A 13784-nucleotide genomic window follows, 5' to 3' on the forward strand; every position below is an offset into this window, starting at 1 on the left:
CTGTTGAGTGGAAATGATACTGAATGGAGCAATAGTGAATCTAAAATATTTTATTGGATGTGAGTACAAGCTAGAAATGCATTTTTATCTGTCTAAAGATGGAATACCATCGAGAGAGCTGCTGTGCCGGGTAGAGCTGGCACCCACTGTGGTTAGCTGGAGGTGAATGTGCTGTTTCCTCCGTGACTCGTCCATGGGATCATGTCACACAAAGATAAATAGCATTTGGGACAGGACAGAGGCTACGCTGAGCCCAGGAGGGTCTCCAGAAAAAGCTTCTCTGGAAGCAGATAGCCTTAAAGCAAACGGATAGACCTCCCACCACCAGTGAAGCCCTGGGTATTACTGTTAGCTTCAGTGAAGATAATATGTTCTCATAGCTGAGAAAAGAATTTGGTTCTATTTGTCAGATTTCTCTGGAATAAGGAGGATAAGAGTTTCACGGCATCTGCAATTTTCCTTCTGGTTCCAGACGGATGTGGCAATGGAAAAGGAAAGGGGGAAAATAAAGGTTATCTGAACGTGGCCTGTTAGGTGTGATATCTACACCGAGGGAACGATTTTTGTTATTTTACGCTTTTAGCACCAGTTTTCCTTTCCCTACTTAGATCAAGAAGGGCCACATTATGAGCCTGGTGTTGTTTATGATAATAGTATTCTGGCTGCCTAAGTCAAGTTTGAAGAAGTTTTTCTATCTTTATCATTTATGATTTAAAGTTGAAACCAGCTGGACTGGTTGCTTAATCCAGGGGAAAGTACCCTAAGTAGGAACATACTTTGGTTTGCAGTTTATTTTTCTCTGCTTTCTTTTCCCTAATTCAAACAAACCAACATTTTCTTTGATTGGTGCTACTAAATCGAAGGATGGCATTTCTCTGGAGTCTCCCTGCTACTCCTGGTGGGTTGGATGTGGGTTGTTACGATAAACATGATGAGATGCTGGAAATAGCTGGAGTGAGACCAGGTTGTGGGCTACTTATTTCTTCATCAGGCATGTTAAATAAACAAGGCATCAAGGCTGAAAAGTGAAAATTTAATTATCTGTTCATTTCTAAAGCTGCTATTGAATCATGAACTGTGAAAATGGGGAAAAAAACCCATACAATTTAATTTCAAAATGCAGTGTGTTAGTTTTGGAAAAAGAATCTACTGATGTGGCTTGAAGGTAGCAGTGTGTGAATCAGGAGATATCCTGGCTTAATGCTATTCTAAAATCTACATTCCAAAACATAATTATGGTACTTTCCTCTTTCACTTGCTAGTAGTTTTCCATAGGTTATGTCTTGTTCCATTCAGGAATGGTCTGTGCTGTTGAGGGCAATCCATGGCTTGAACTTCACACGATGGGCTGAAGCTCTGAAGAAGGCTGTTACGTATCCATCCCTCTGGAAGTCCTGATGGTGCTTAAATGAGATTATTTAAGCCTTTTGATTACATGTGTTGATGTTAATAGTCACGAGTTGCTGGTGGTAAAACTGTTAGAAAACAAATTAGTAGAAGTACCTTCCAGAGATAAAACGTTTTTTTAAAAAACGTTTACTGAGCCTATAAAGCTGGTGAGGTCATTCCTGAATCTCTTGACCGGGGAACAGACATGCATTCACATGCTGCTCTATGGGCTGCTCTGAAATAATAATCCTATATAAGCATGGTCATCCGATACCAGGTACAATAAAAATAGTGGTTTACATAAAGTCATGGATACATATTTCTTTATGTGGTTTTGTTTTTTTTTTTCTTTCAATTAGATCATTTATCAATGCCACTTTTTGATGACATCATTAACAAAACCTCTAGAGAAGACTGTAGAATTAATGCCATGTATCTTTCTTGGAGTGCCAAGTCCAGAGTTAAAGCATGAAACGTGTCAATTAAATATTTCAGCCCAATTTTTCCATCGCCTCTCATTAACACTCAGTCACAAGAAGAGGGCTTTTTAACCCACCTTCTGCCCAGCCCATTAAAGGATGTGTCAGAAGCTCACCTCATACATGGGTGAGGACAGCAAGAACCTTGCATCTAGGGATGCTTTTCCTCTGGTGCAGTCTTACCGTGGCACCTGACTATACTCCATGCTGTCTCTCCAGGCTGCTGGGTGAGCTCGTTCCCTGATGTTTCCCGGTTCTTGGGTTGAACGTCCAGCTTGTGGGTCAAAACCCATCACTGACCAGCTGCAAAATACAATCTGTGTAATTCAGATTGACAGGGATCAGCGGGGTGGGTAAAACTCTCCCTGCAGCATTGGTGTCTACTGTTTCCTTTTGCTACAATGCCATAGTAATCAGAAATGTGCATGTTTTTTATTCTACCCCACAAAAATGGAACTATTTGGGGAGGAGGGGAAAGCGCTTCATATTTAGGGGCTTTTTCCCCTCTTCTGTGGTAAGCATTTACATTTATATATGCATATACATGCACGCACATATACATAAACATATAAATATATATTGGTTTTGCCCAGCTCTTAAAAATGTTCTGCATCTGGTGCATGAAGCCACATTTACCACTAGCTGGAGAGAAAACATATTAATATGAAATCAAATATTTGACTTGTTGAATGCAAGATGTAATTACATTCAGTTGAACACACTTACACCCGGGAAAGAAACCATATTTATGGGAAAAAAATAATTTTCAAAGGTGTTTTCATGTCTATCCTGGGAGAGAGAAAAAGTGAGGGTGACTTTGCTCTAACTATAATAATCTACTTCTTTTTAAAAAATATATCTGAATTTTTTTTATGCCACAGCTCAAATCCTATAATTATAAAGTAGCCTTTGCAAAGAAGTTTTTCACCTAATTAGTACATGTTTGGTTCATGGAGCAACTTTTTCACTAAGGATGTAAAAAACTTTTTGGAGAGCACATCCAAAAATAGAGGACTAAAGATTTTGGCTGCTGTCTGATCCCTGACAGACCCCACCTCTCGACTTGTATTTGTTCATAAACAGTTTTAGCCACTTTCCAGCCGTGTAAGGTGAACCTTGCTAAGGACAGGGCAGTGGCTCTCTCCCGGGACAGCCGTCGCGGGAATGGGTGCACGGACCAGAGAGATAGGAGCTGCTACAACACAGCCCATGAAATGAGCACAGCTCCGTCAAACAGTGTATGGAACAAGTTTGTTCCAAATAAATTTGGTAAAAAACAGTCATTAATGTTTTTCTAGGATCCCAGTCTAAAATACTGCTTAGGCATATGCTTTAGTAGAAGCAGTCTTGTAGTTTGTTTAATATTGATAGTTTCCCGCTTTCCAAATACTAAGGACACGCTTAATTACTTTCCTGGACCAAAGCCTGAAATAGGTGAGATGAAATATGGCAGTGAAAGCAGACATTTGCCTTGCTAGGTAGACTAATCACTCCATGTTGCCTTCCCTTAGTCCTCAATGTTTCAGTTTGATTTCTGGCTGTAATCATCTTTGATATCAGACAGAGGCTGGAAAGGTTTTTATTTTCAAAAATTTTTGGCCAGATTGTGCCACCATAAAAGCTACAACTGCATCCCTAATGTAACCATGTTCAAAGCAAAGGAGATTTTAATCAGGTCTAAATTTGTCCCTGAAGATTCAGATAAGTTTCAAACAAGCCTCAGAGATGGTGTAACTCAATCTTCTGAAAAATGAAAAAAATCTATTACCCTTTTTTTTTCAACTGGTTTTCTTCTAGCCTAAATAAATGACTGGACTTCAAGAATTACCCTGTTATTGTTTGCATGTCTGATAAGCTGTGGTGGAAGCTCCAGGGTTCCAATAGAAGAGGAAATAGTGCCTGGAAGTTGTCAGCGATTCTTAACTTCTTTTGTTTGTTTTACAGGCAAAGTCACTTAAAACAAGTCCTAAAATTGGATGGGGCTGCCTGTCTGTGCACACATAATTGAAGTGTTATTTTATAAGACTGTATAATATTCAGAAATAGAGCAGGACAAAAGTTAGTATTATCTTCGCTGGTGGGTGCCACTGATTGACAATCAGCCAGTCTCCAATGCTGGAAATAATTGCTTGTCTAATTGCAAGAGGGCCAAAGGAACCTCATCTTCATTTTTCCCTCTCATTACACTGCAGCGTGGACCTTTCATCAAAAAGCAGAGCTTTCGAGAGTTCCTTTGGACACGTCCTCTTCTTTGAGCAGGGCAATTTCTGCAACACAAAGTAAAATTCAGCCTTAAAGTAACATCCTGGATCCGTTTCTTTTGGGGTAGTCTGTTTTTTTCTTCCCTGCAAGTTTGAACGGGATGTTCAAAGCCTTGGAAGGAGGACTAAAATAATCAGCAATTTATCTGACAGCTGAGAAGATGCTTTTGTAGCTGTCAGTCAACTTCTGGAAAGCCACAGACTGTAAGACTGAGGTCATGTGCAAAATGAGGCACATGTGTGCGAAACGCACCATCCCGAGGAGTTTGCACAATGTCAGCATTGCCAAATGCACTCAGTATTCAGTGTTCATAAATAAGCTGCAGTTCCTCACTTGGTTTAGGTTTCCCAGCAGCTCAGACAGCTCCTGACCATTTCATAAATGACAATCGTATAGACTTCCACGGCCTTCTTATTTAGGGTTCTCAAAAACATTTGATGCATGCTAATTATCTACATTTCCAATCACTACTGAGGGCAAGGGACTATTATCCCTGCACAGGGATGGAGATAGGATCTTTACGGCTGTTTCGATGGCTCTATCCGTATGACTTCAAGGTCCATCTTTTTTCCAGGATTTCAGAGGGATAAGGGAGATGCAGCCTGGGTAGAGCTGGAAGCTTTGACAGCTGGTAGATTTATTTCTTCTCACTTTTGATTTGTGGGAGTTATTTTCAGGGCTAATGCTGAATTTCAGGACTAAAAGGGAAATGTTCTGGTTTTATGGGTTCAAACCAAAACACTGAAGTTTGGTGTAGTTGTTGTGAACTTGGCTCATTCTGAAATGGATATTGAAGTGAGTTATTTCAACGTAGCTGAAACAAGGCTCATCCCACCTTGCCCCCTGCCAATCATTCCATTCTCCAAATTAGTATCTGGCAGGGAAAATTCTGGATTCTACTTTCCAAATCAGCATCAAAATGAAAAGAAATGCTGAAAGTTTCCAGGTTCTTCGAAAATCAGGTCCATCCTGGGAGTGGTCCTGCTCTGCACCCCGTGGTCCCATCAGCGCTCAGATCCCTGCTGAGATTGCACACAGCTCTGGAGAAGCCAGAACGGTCAATGCTTAACTCTACCCTGGGGATTTCTCCTTGCTGTCCCCAGCTGTGTCCCCAGGGTGCTCCTGAGCTTACTGAACCACCTGGGGGTGTTGCATTGCTGCTGGCCTGGGATCACACCATGCCCCATGGCTCAGCAACTGCAGCAGCTGAAGGTTTCTCTTCATACAAATAAAGCAGCCCTAGTGGGACCTAGAGGAGGAAGACTTTAGCCTTGACATGTCATTCACCTGCAGGCTTTTGGTACTAAAATAAGCCACAGCCATTTTTTATTTATTTTTCGTCTGGGTTGTTTTGGGTTGGGATTTTTTTGCCTATTTGTTGGGGTTTTTTTCCCTTTGGCAAGCTGAAGGTGGTTCCCTTCACTTGCCAGTGTTTGCTAATGTCAGTCCCATCTTGCAATGTTTGGGGGTTTTTTGTGTGTTTTCTTAGCATGCCATTGCTTTTGATATTGAGCCAAGTTCTCCACTAAAGCAACCTGAGTGTATCCCCCAGCCCCACTGAGCTGGCCCTGCTGCATCCTTGTGCGCAGCCCAGAGACCCAGCCCTCGGTCTCGTAGTCTGCCCAGGTTTTATTTTAAAACAGAACTGTCTGAGACAGCATTGGAAAATACCAAAATCCCATGGAGGACTTGTTTAAAAAACCCTGCAAATATAATTGCAGCTTATTGAAAAACACTAAAAAGTGGTTTCAAAAGTGCCTATGAATGCTTGGAGATTGGGCAGTCTGTAATCAAGCAAAGATTCAATGAAATTTTAGCTCAGACTAATACATTTTGTCAATTTTTTTTTTTATTTTTTAAGCTGTGTCTGTGGGTATTTCCCACTATCCAAAATACCTCGCATCCTTCTTCATCACAGTGATGGTTACTGAAAGGTCCATGGCACAGCCCCGCGGCTCCTGGCCTTGGAGCCGAGTCGTTCTGTGGCAACACATTCCTCGTGATCTGCTACGTATTTATTATCCAGCTTAGATGCAGCGGGCGCGGGAGGAACCCACAGGTTTTGGGTTGGTGTTAGGAGAGGGAATCTCCTCACCTAGATTTTCAGGCCGCAACATTTCGCACTCTTGTGCCTGTAGTGAGGTCGGTCGGTTGGGTTTAGCCAACGTGTGCCATCCAGACCGGGCTCAGATTAGGTCAGAGGCTTCAGGAGAGGGAGAATCTACCCGTTCCTCAGGCCCTTCCTATAAAAAGTCAATTCTTCTTCCTGCTGAAAATGGGATGCCTTGCTTCTATCTTCATTTTGGCTTTACTTAGCTGGTTTTATGCCTTTCTTCAGTAGACTGGAAAGCCTCTCTCACCAGATACTGTGTTCCCTTTATGTATGATGGCAGCACAAGTGTGCTTTCCTGCATTGGTTTTAATCTAGCTAGTCTGGCAAACAATGATAAAAGGAATGTGCTACTAAATTCAACAGCCTTAATGCACAGCAGCATCCCGCACTGACTTTTATAGCCTACGTGACAGTTATTGTGAAATAATCATCTTGAGCTTCTGTTTGGCAAATGACTGAAATCCAACACCTGAAATTTTTTGCTGAGCAGTTTTTCTTCTCCAAGTTGCAAATCTTCTTATGCCTTGCTTTAGTCCCCATTTAATTTTTCAACTTTTTACAGTGCTTTACATCACACAGCTCTGCTTTCAGAGCATAAAATATTTTCAACTACGCATCCTCTGTGCATTGTAGAGATCCCTAGGTACAGTAACCATTATTGTGCCATGACCTCAAGTTACCTATTTTGACAAAAATTCTCAACAAGAATGTAGAAAAACCTTCCACCAAAACAACTGCTTTTGGCAGGATGTTCACTATTTCCAGGTTAAAGATTCAGGAACGTTTCATGATTCTCCTTTAATTGTACCCTTATTATTTATTAGTTTCCTTTTTTTCACCTCTTTGTTATATTGAGAGAAACTCTTCTCTTCACCGAGGAGAGAAAATCTTCTGGATTCTTACTTTGGGACATTGGGTATATCATTTAACCAGAAAATGTTTGAACTTTAATCCACACAGAGATGACTAAAATTAAAATAGCTCATGTCTGCAAGTGCTCTCCTTGAAATTTTCTGGCTTGGTTCATTCATAGATAAAATGACTTCAGACACTTGCTAGTTTCACTCCTCCCCAAGCCCCACCCCCCTCCCCCCCAAGTTTTTTAGTGCTTGACTCGTTACTTTTCAAAAACATTTATTCATACAAAAGTCTCTCATTATACTGTGATCTGACCTTTTGTACATTTCCTCACTTGGTAATTTTTGCAGTCAAGTTGTAACGTGAAGTATATCATCATAGCAAGACATCATAGCAAGATCATTTTATTCTCCGAAGCTCCATCTGTCTTCCTAGGTGCTCCTTCAGAATTTGCTTCTACTGTAAAGATAAAATGATTATGTATTTTATTTCCATGGTCCTGTTCTCTTGCAGCATATCCCTCTTGAATACTTATTTGCCTTCTTCATCGCTGCATTTCTGACTCCCAGCTGCCTTCTCTCCAGAAGACTTGCAGCTCTGTGATGTACCTGCTCCTCCCCTTGAACGTGCTGTGTCTTTGCTAGCCACATATTCTGAAATCCTTCCAATAAAGCCTGAAGTTCTGTGGGACTTTTATGTGAAATTTTAGATGGGGATTTTTTTTGAAAAAAGTATATAATAAGTTTTTCTAATATATATATATAGCTTTAATTTTTTATGTCTCAACTTGAGATGTGTGCAGACCCATGAAAAATCTCCATACTGTTCAGCTTAAGATTTCTAGAACTGATAACACTTGCATGCCAAAATTCTTCGCTTGCTTTTTGCCTTTTACTTATTTACCTTCTCTGACTTTTACTTCCATCCTCCCATTAAGATTACAAACTATATTGAGTCCAAAATCACTCCAGAACATAAACTTGAGTCTTTGAGTAGCCTTCACATCTGCCAAATACCTCGCCTCTCACTCACTTTAAGTCAAAGTACAGACAAAACTCTAAATACAGCATATCATCCCACCTAAAATAAGAGCTGTTTGAATGATGCATGCAAATAAAAATGTGCTCTGCTCCTTGAGTAACCAAAACAAAAAATTGAGTAGGACTATTTATTCCCATCATCGGAGTGCACATTCACATGTGCCCTACCTAAGCCACAGTCTCTTTTGCCGCATTTATAGTCTGTTATTGACGGAGGTGCTTTTCATTATAAGAAAAGCTTTAACAGGGTCACAAAGTTACGTGGACACTCTACAGCCCAAACTTTTGACTGTATAATCTATATGGAATAGTCATTTCCTTGCACAAGTCGGTTCACGTTCTGGATACCAGCAAGGTGGAGAGCAGAGGCAAAGATTTTTATGGGCTGAATGAGTCCAATGAGTTTTGCAATATTGGCATAAAATGAAAATTATTTTCCATAGTGAGACACATATGAGGGAGATACTGACAGATATGAGAGGACTTTGGTTGATATCTATCAAAGCCAGGAGAATGCCATTCATAAATCTCACTGTAATTTCCTCGAGGGCTGTTGGCTGTTGTTTCGTTGGCCTGATGCTCTGCAGTTTACCACTGTTGGCATTTATGCTGTGTGTGTAATTTTGAGCTGGATAGTCTTGAAACCATTTAACTTGTGGAAGTAAATTGCTTGGAGCACTATGAAAATATCATTGAGACTGTGTGGTTTTTAAACTTCTTTTCACTGTGCTGTGTAACTGAATTATTTCCAGCTGCTTCTAGACACTCCTTGTTGCCTTGCAATAGTAAATCTACATACCCTATGCCATTCAGGTGATGCTTGTATGTTGGGAGACAATAAAAGTCCTCCCAAGGCTCTGCTGTGATGAATTATTAGTGGTATTGCTTGACATAATTAGCTTTTTATGTTGGGAAACATATTTACATTTTGTCACACCTGAGATTTGTTTCGGAAAAGCTAAACATTAAAACACAGGTAAAACCTTTTTCCACTTTACCTCCAACAAAGTCTAGAGTACTAGGTGACTTGGATGGTGCTTCCATAAAACAGAGAGTTCTGGTAAAACTTCCTGTGAGACAAGCAACTGAATTTAAGGCTGATGCAAATTCCAGAGTTCTCGGAGCCGTCAGTAACAGGGAAGACTGGTGATGCTAGCACCAGCTTAAGGAAGCTGTTGCCCCAAACATTCATTCAGCCCATTGTGGTTAGCCATGTTCTGGCTACTGACAAAACTTGTAGGCTGTGGGCAGTGGGGCACGTTGAGCACGGGGCCATGGAAAAGAACAGTACCCTTGTTACCTCTGCTGACAGAGACCTGGTAACAGCTACAGAAATCAAACCTCCGCTCGGCGTCTGTGAGCCAACACGTAGGATTTATGTTCTGCTTCAGAGTATGCTGAGCCGAGAACAGACGTTGTTTTTATGTATTTTAATGATAACGTAAAAAGAAAGACACGATGAGCTAAAGGTGTGAAATAGGCAGGGTGGACTCATTTTACTGGATGTGGTCTCACCCTTCATGGCAGTCCAAAACTTCTACATGTGAAAATATTTCCAGAAAACTCATGTTGGTAAAAGTCTAATGAGAATTCAGCAGGTCTCCTTTACTGTTGCTGTATTACTTCCAAAAATAGATTGTTTTTAACTTTTATGAGAGACTTGTTCTAGCTGAATAAAAATAAAATGCCAATGATAATAGGAAAAGAACTGTTAATTGATTTTAAATACTGGTGGTCTTGGATGATGCCAAAATTAATGACAATGATAATATATTTATGAAGCCCTTTTTTATCCCAGAGCTCCTTACAAAATGGCTTACAAATTATTTGAAGAGAAGAGCAGCCAAATGTTGGGTAAAATATAGCAGTTGTTTTACAGCACACGGCAATGCTATACAGCCGCTCAGGACGGTTTTCCAATTGAAACTGCAGGAGGAATATTGGGAGAATGTATTACTGAAGCTGGAATTTGTCCAGATTCCTCGGATTTACACACTTTTACAATACTTTCTGGGAGATCTTTAAACATCATGAGTGCTCAAGATAACCATCTACAGTGCCTGTCTAGTGCTCTTGCTGTTCCAAATAGAGTGTCAAAAATAGCGTGCCCAGGATGATACTTTTAGTAACCAAAGCTAGCAGAATATTAATAGATGGTAAAAGTCTCTGCTCTCAGAAAACCACTAAAAGCATGTTTTCAATTGCAAGTGTTTTAAAGTGGTTTGAGTCCTGATGACTTGTTTGTACAATGGGAACTTTTAAAAAAGGTCTCCAAGACAGTCTGAACCTATTGGTCATCTCTTCCATTTTCTTAAAAAAAGAAAAGATGCCAGCGTAGTTATTTGCTTCAGGGTTTCTCAATATTTCCTTTGGGAACCATTACTCAGGGAAATACGAGCTCCTGCGTGTGTAGTGTATGTGGTGCTTGCCGGGGCAGGATGGCAGTGACACACAGTGAAGTCCCAGCTCTCCGACCCCTGCTGTCGCTGATCTGGCCGTGTGCCACGCAGAGCCTGCCAACCCTGCCACCTACTCCGCCGGCTTGGCTTGCACTGCCAGCGGAACTCAAAACGGTGGAGTTCTTATCTCCCAAAAGCTGGAGTTCTGCTGATTGCTCCCGATGTAACAGGCAAGAACACGGCTTCTGCTTTCTCCTGGTGATGGAGTTAGTGTTCAGAGTGCGGAGTCAGTTGGCATCCCTGGGCTGTGGACTTTAGATACCCTGGGTGGGTTTGATCAGGAGAGCTGGTGGGATTTTCACCCCCAAGGATCGCTTCTGCTCCTGGCTCTTGCAGCACCACCAAGCACCGACCCACCAATGGTGCCGTGATTCCAGTCATGCTGGCGCCGAGTGGCCAAAGCCTGCACATACCCTGGGTTTGCTAAATATGATGCTTTTTCATTAAATTCTTCACTTTTGCTGAATTAGCCTTGTTGGATGGGAAAATTTCTGGGCTATCTCTGCTTAATAATACTACAGTGGTCTACATGTTGGTGAACGGGTGTGTAATCCTACTGAAACAGATTTGAAACTGATGTAAAAGAGCAGGGTTCCCTTGTTCTTTTCCGTTCAGACTCGCCGGTTATCGATTCCAACCACACAGCCCCCTCCACCTCTGCCCAAGGATTTTTTTTTTTTTAAAAAAAAAAAGTGACAGTGAGAGTAAGGCAGACACAGGGTCTTCCAAACAGTCTAATCCTCCTCCTGCAGTGTGGGTAATTACGTGGCACTCCTGTTTATTTTAACAGACTCTTATCTCCCTGAACAACTCCGTTAGTGACCTCACTCTCCCAGAGGGCAGCTGTGACATCATCACATGGTGATACTGCTTCCTGATAATTTTAACCCCTGTCATAACCAGCTATAAATTCATAGAGAGACTTTGGGTCACTCCACAAACTTCTGAGATACCCTAATTTTCTCCTTGTAGAAGAACAGCGCTTCTGTTTTGCCTGACTTGTTGGTGCATGTTGAACAAAGCGTGGTTAGCCAAATAAAGTCTGCCCATCCTGGCCCACATTAAAAATGTTCAATTAAATATGCATCGGTAATGGAGAATATGTTGAAGGTTTAACATTCTAAATATATTTGGGTTTTTCTTTTTTTCTTCTGCAGTGAAATTTGGCAGCTTGGGATGAGTGAGATGCATAGTATCACCTTGATTGCGGGCATGCTGCGAGCATGATGTTGACCCAGGAATATTAGTGTAGTAGAGCCGTAGACTTGCCACTGTTTAAGAATGGGGGATCATGACTTGGAAATCTTCCAGTTTCTGGATATGCCACTGCCAGCCTTGATAACTTGGCAGTGATTGCAGTGTTGAAGAGATGCATGCAACCTCTGGTAGAATAGCAATAATTTCTAATAGGAATTATATAGCTTTACATTCCCAAGTTGACTGTGAAGAGCTGATTTGATGGTATTTTGCATAATTCAAATTGCAGTCCTATTAAGTTCATCTTGTACAATAAGCTCATTGGCAGTAACATCTAAAAAAAAATTAAATCACTCCAGTTAAACTGGAAAGTTTGTATTTCATTTCAGTAATTCCAGCCTTATATTGTTCTGGCAACCTTTATCTTTCTATCATCCCACAAGGATCTGCAAAATAAAAGTAATGGTGGTTTGTTTGGGTTTTTTTATACAAAATGTCAAATAATTTATTTTGAATACAAATAACCAGTTTCTGCAACCTAATAACAATTTATTTTGAATACAAATAACCCATTTCTGCAACCTAATAACCAAATTCATACAGAGAGAATTTTTACAAATGGTTATAGCCAGGTAAAGAAAGGCACAGTATTTTGGGATGGTTGAGCTGGTAGAGGCAAGGGTGTTCTGCCTTTGCTGATGCTCTTTACTCTTGTAGTAAATGGGCCAGATACATTATCCTCATGTAGCTCTGGATCCAAGAATTGATTCTTTTTTATTCTTGCATAATTCAAATAGTGATCTGAAGTGGTAATGCTTTTGAACAAGGTTGTGCGACTGCAGCGCACACTTAGAAGACAGACAAATCCCCAGAAGAAAATGAACCGATATGTGTTCTTGTGAGGCTTCTTTTATTCATATGAAAACCGTAGATATTTTGCCCTAGATGTGTTTAAAATAGATTGCTTTTGTCCAGTTCAACAGGTGGGTAAAATAAATCAGAATCCCTATGAATCTTTATGAAGTCCGAAGTTGAACTGGGATTTGACTAACGTACAGCTCTGGTGGCCACTCTCTGTTCCTTGCGGTGGTACAGAAGAAGCAGAGCACATACCCAGGAACACTCCAGAAATCAGACATCCTATAAGAATATTAGCTCCTCAGTTCTTACAAACACATTGGTTGGTTTGGTAGTTAAATGTAGTGCTACTTTCTCTTTCCCTAGGATTTTGATGTAAACACAACTCAAGAACAGCTCGGTCAAGAATACTGGCTTTTGGTTTGAAACTCTGACCAAGAGTGGATGCTGTTAGTTATTCTTGAGTGTGCAAAAGCAACACAAGCTCATTTCAAAGAGCATTTGGCACAGGAATATCAAGTGTTAGTGCAACTTACTCCAGCTGAGAGTCATTATTTCCAGTGGCAGTGGAAAACCGTTGAGAGCTCTCATGGGAAATTGTACAAAATGTTATGGCAGGAATAATATTAACCCTTGCCACTGTTTTATGTGAAATTTCCAGTCACAGCCAAACTTTACTAGGAAATGACTCCAAGATTTTAGAAAATGACAGTTTTGCCACCCATGATTTTCACAGTGTAGCAAAGGAAAACGTTAAACCTGTTGCTCAGTCTGTTCTCCTGCATCCCCACGCAGGGAACTAAAAGAGAAAAGCAGTTTCTGCTGACTTCAGGATTTAACAAGACTTCTGCTGAGGAAAAGGCAAGGAATGGAAAAGGCTCCCTTGTAAGGGCGAAGCTATAGAGTCAGGGAGGGATGGGGGGAAAGGCGCAGAACAGTATCAATGCAAAGATCTAATTTAAATCGTGAAACTTCTGCTTCTTCTCTACAAATCGATAAAAGAGAAGGGATTTAAATGCACTGGGAAACTAGGCTACTTATTTAACTGTTTTCAAAAAGAAATGAGATTGGTTTGGTTTCACTTTAATGTGGGCTTTGACCCATAGACCTGAATGAGAAACTCTGGCTA

Source organism: Falco rusticolus, chromosome 1 (genome assembly GCF_015220075.1).
Source record: "Falco rusticolus isolate bFalRus1 chromosome 1, bFalRus1.pri, whole genome shotgun sequence".
Classification (NCBI taxonomy): domain Eukaryota; kingdom Metazoa; phylum Chordata; class Aves; order Falconiformes; family Falconidae; genus Falco; species Falco rusticolus.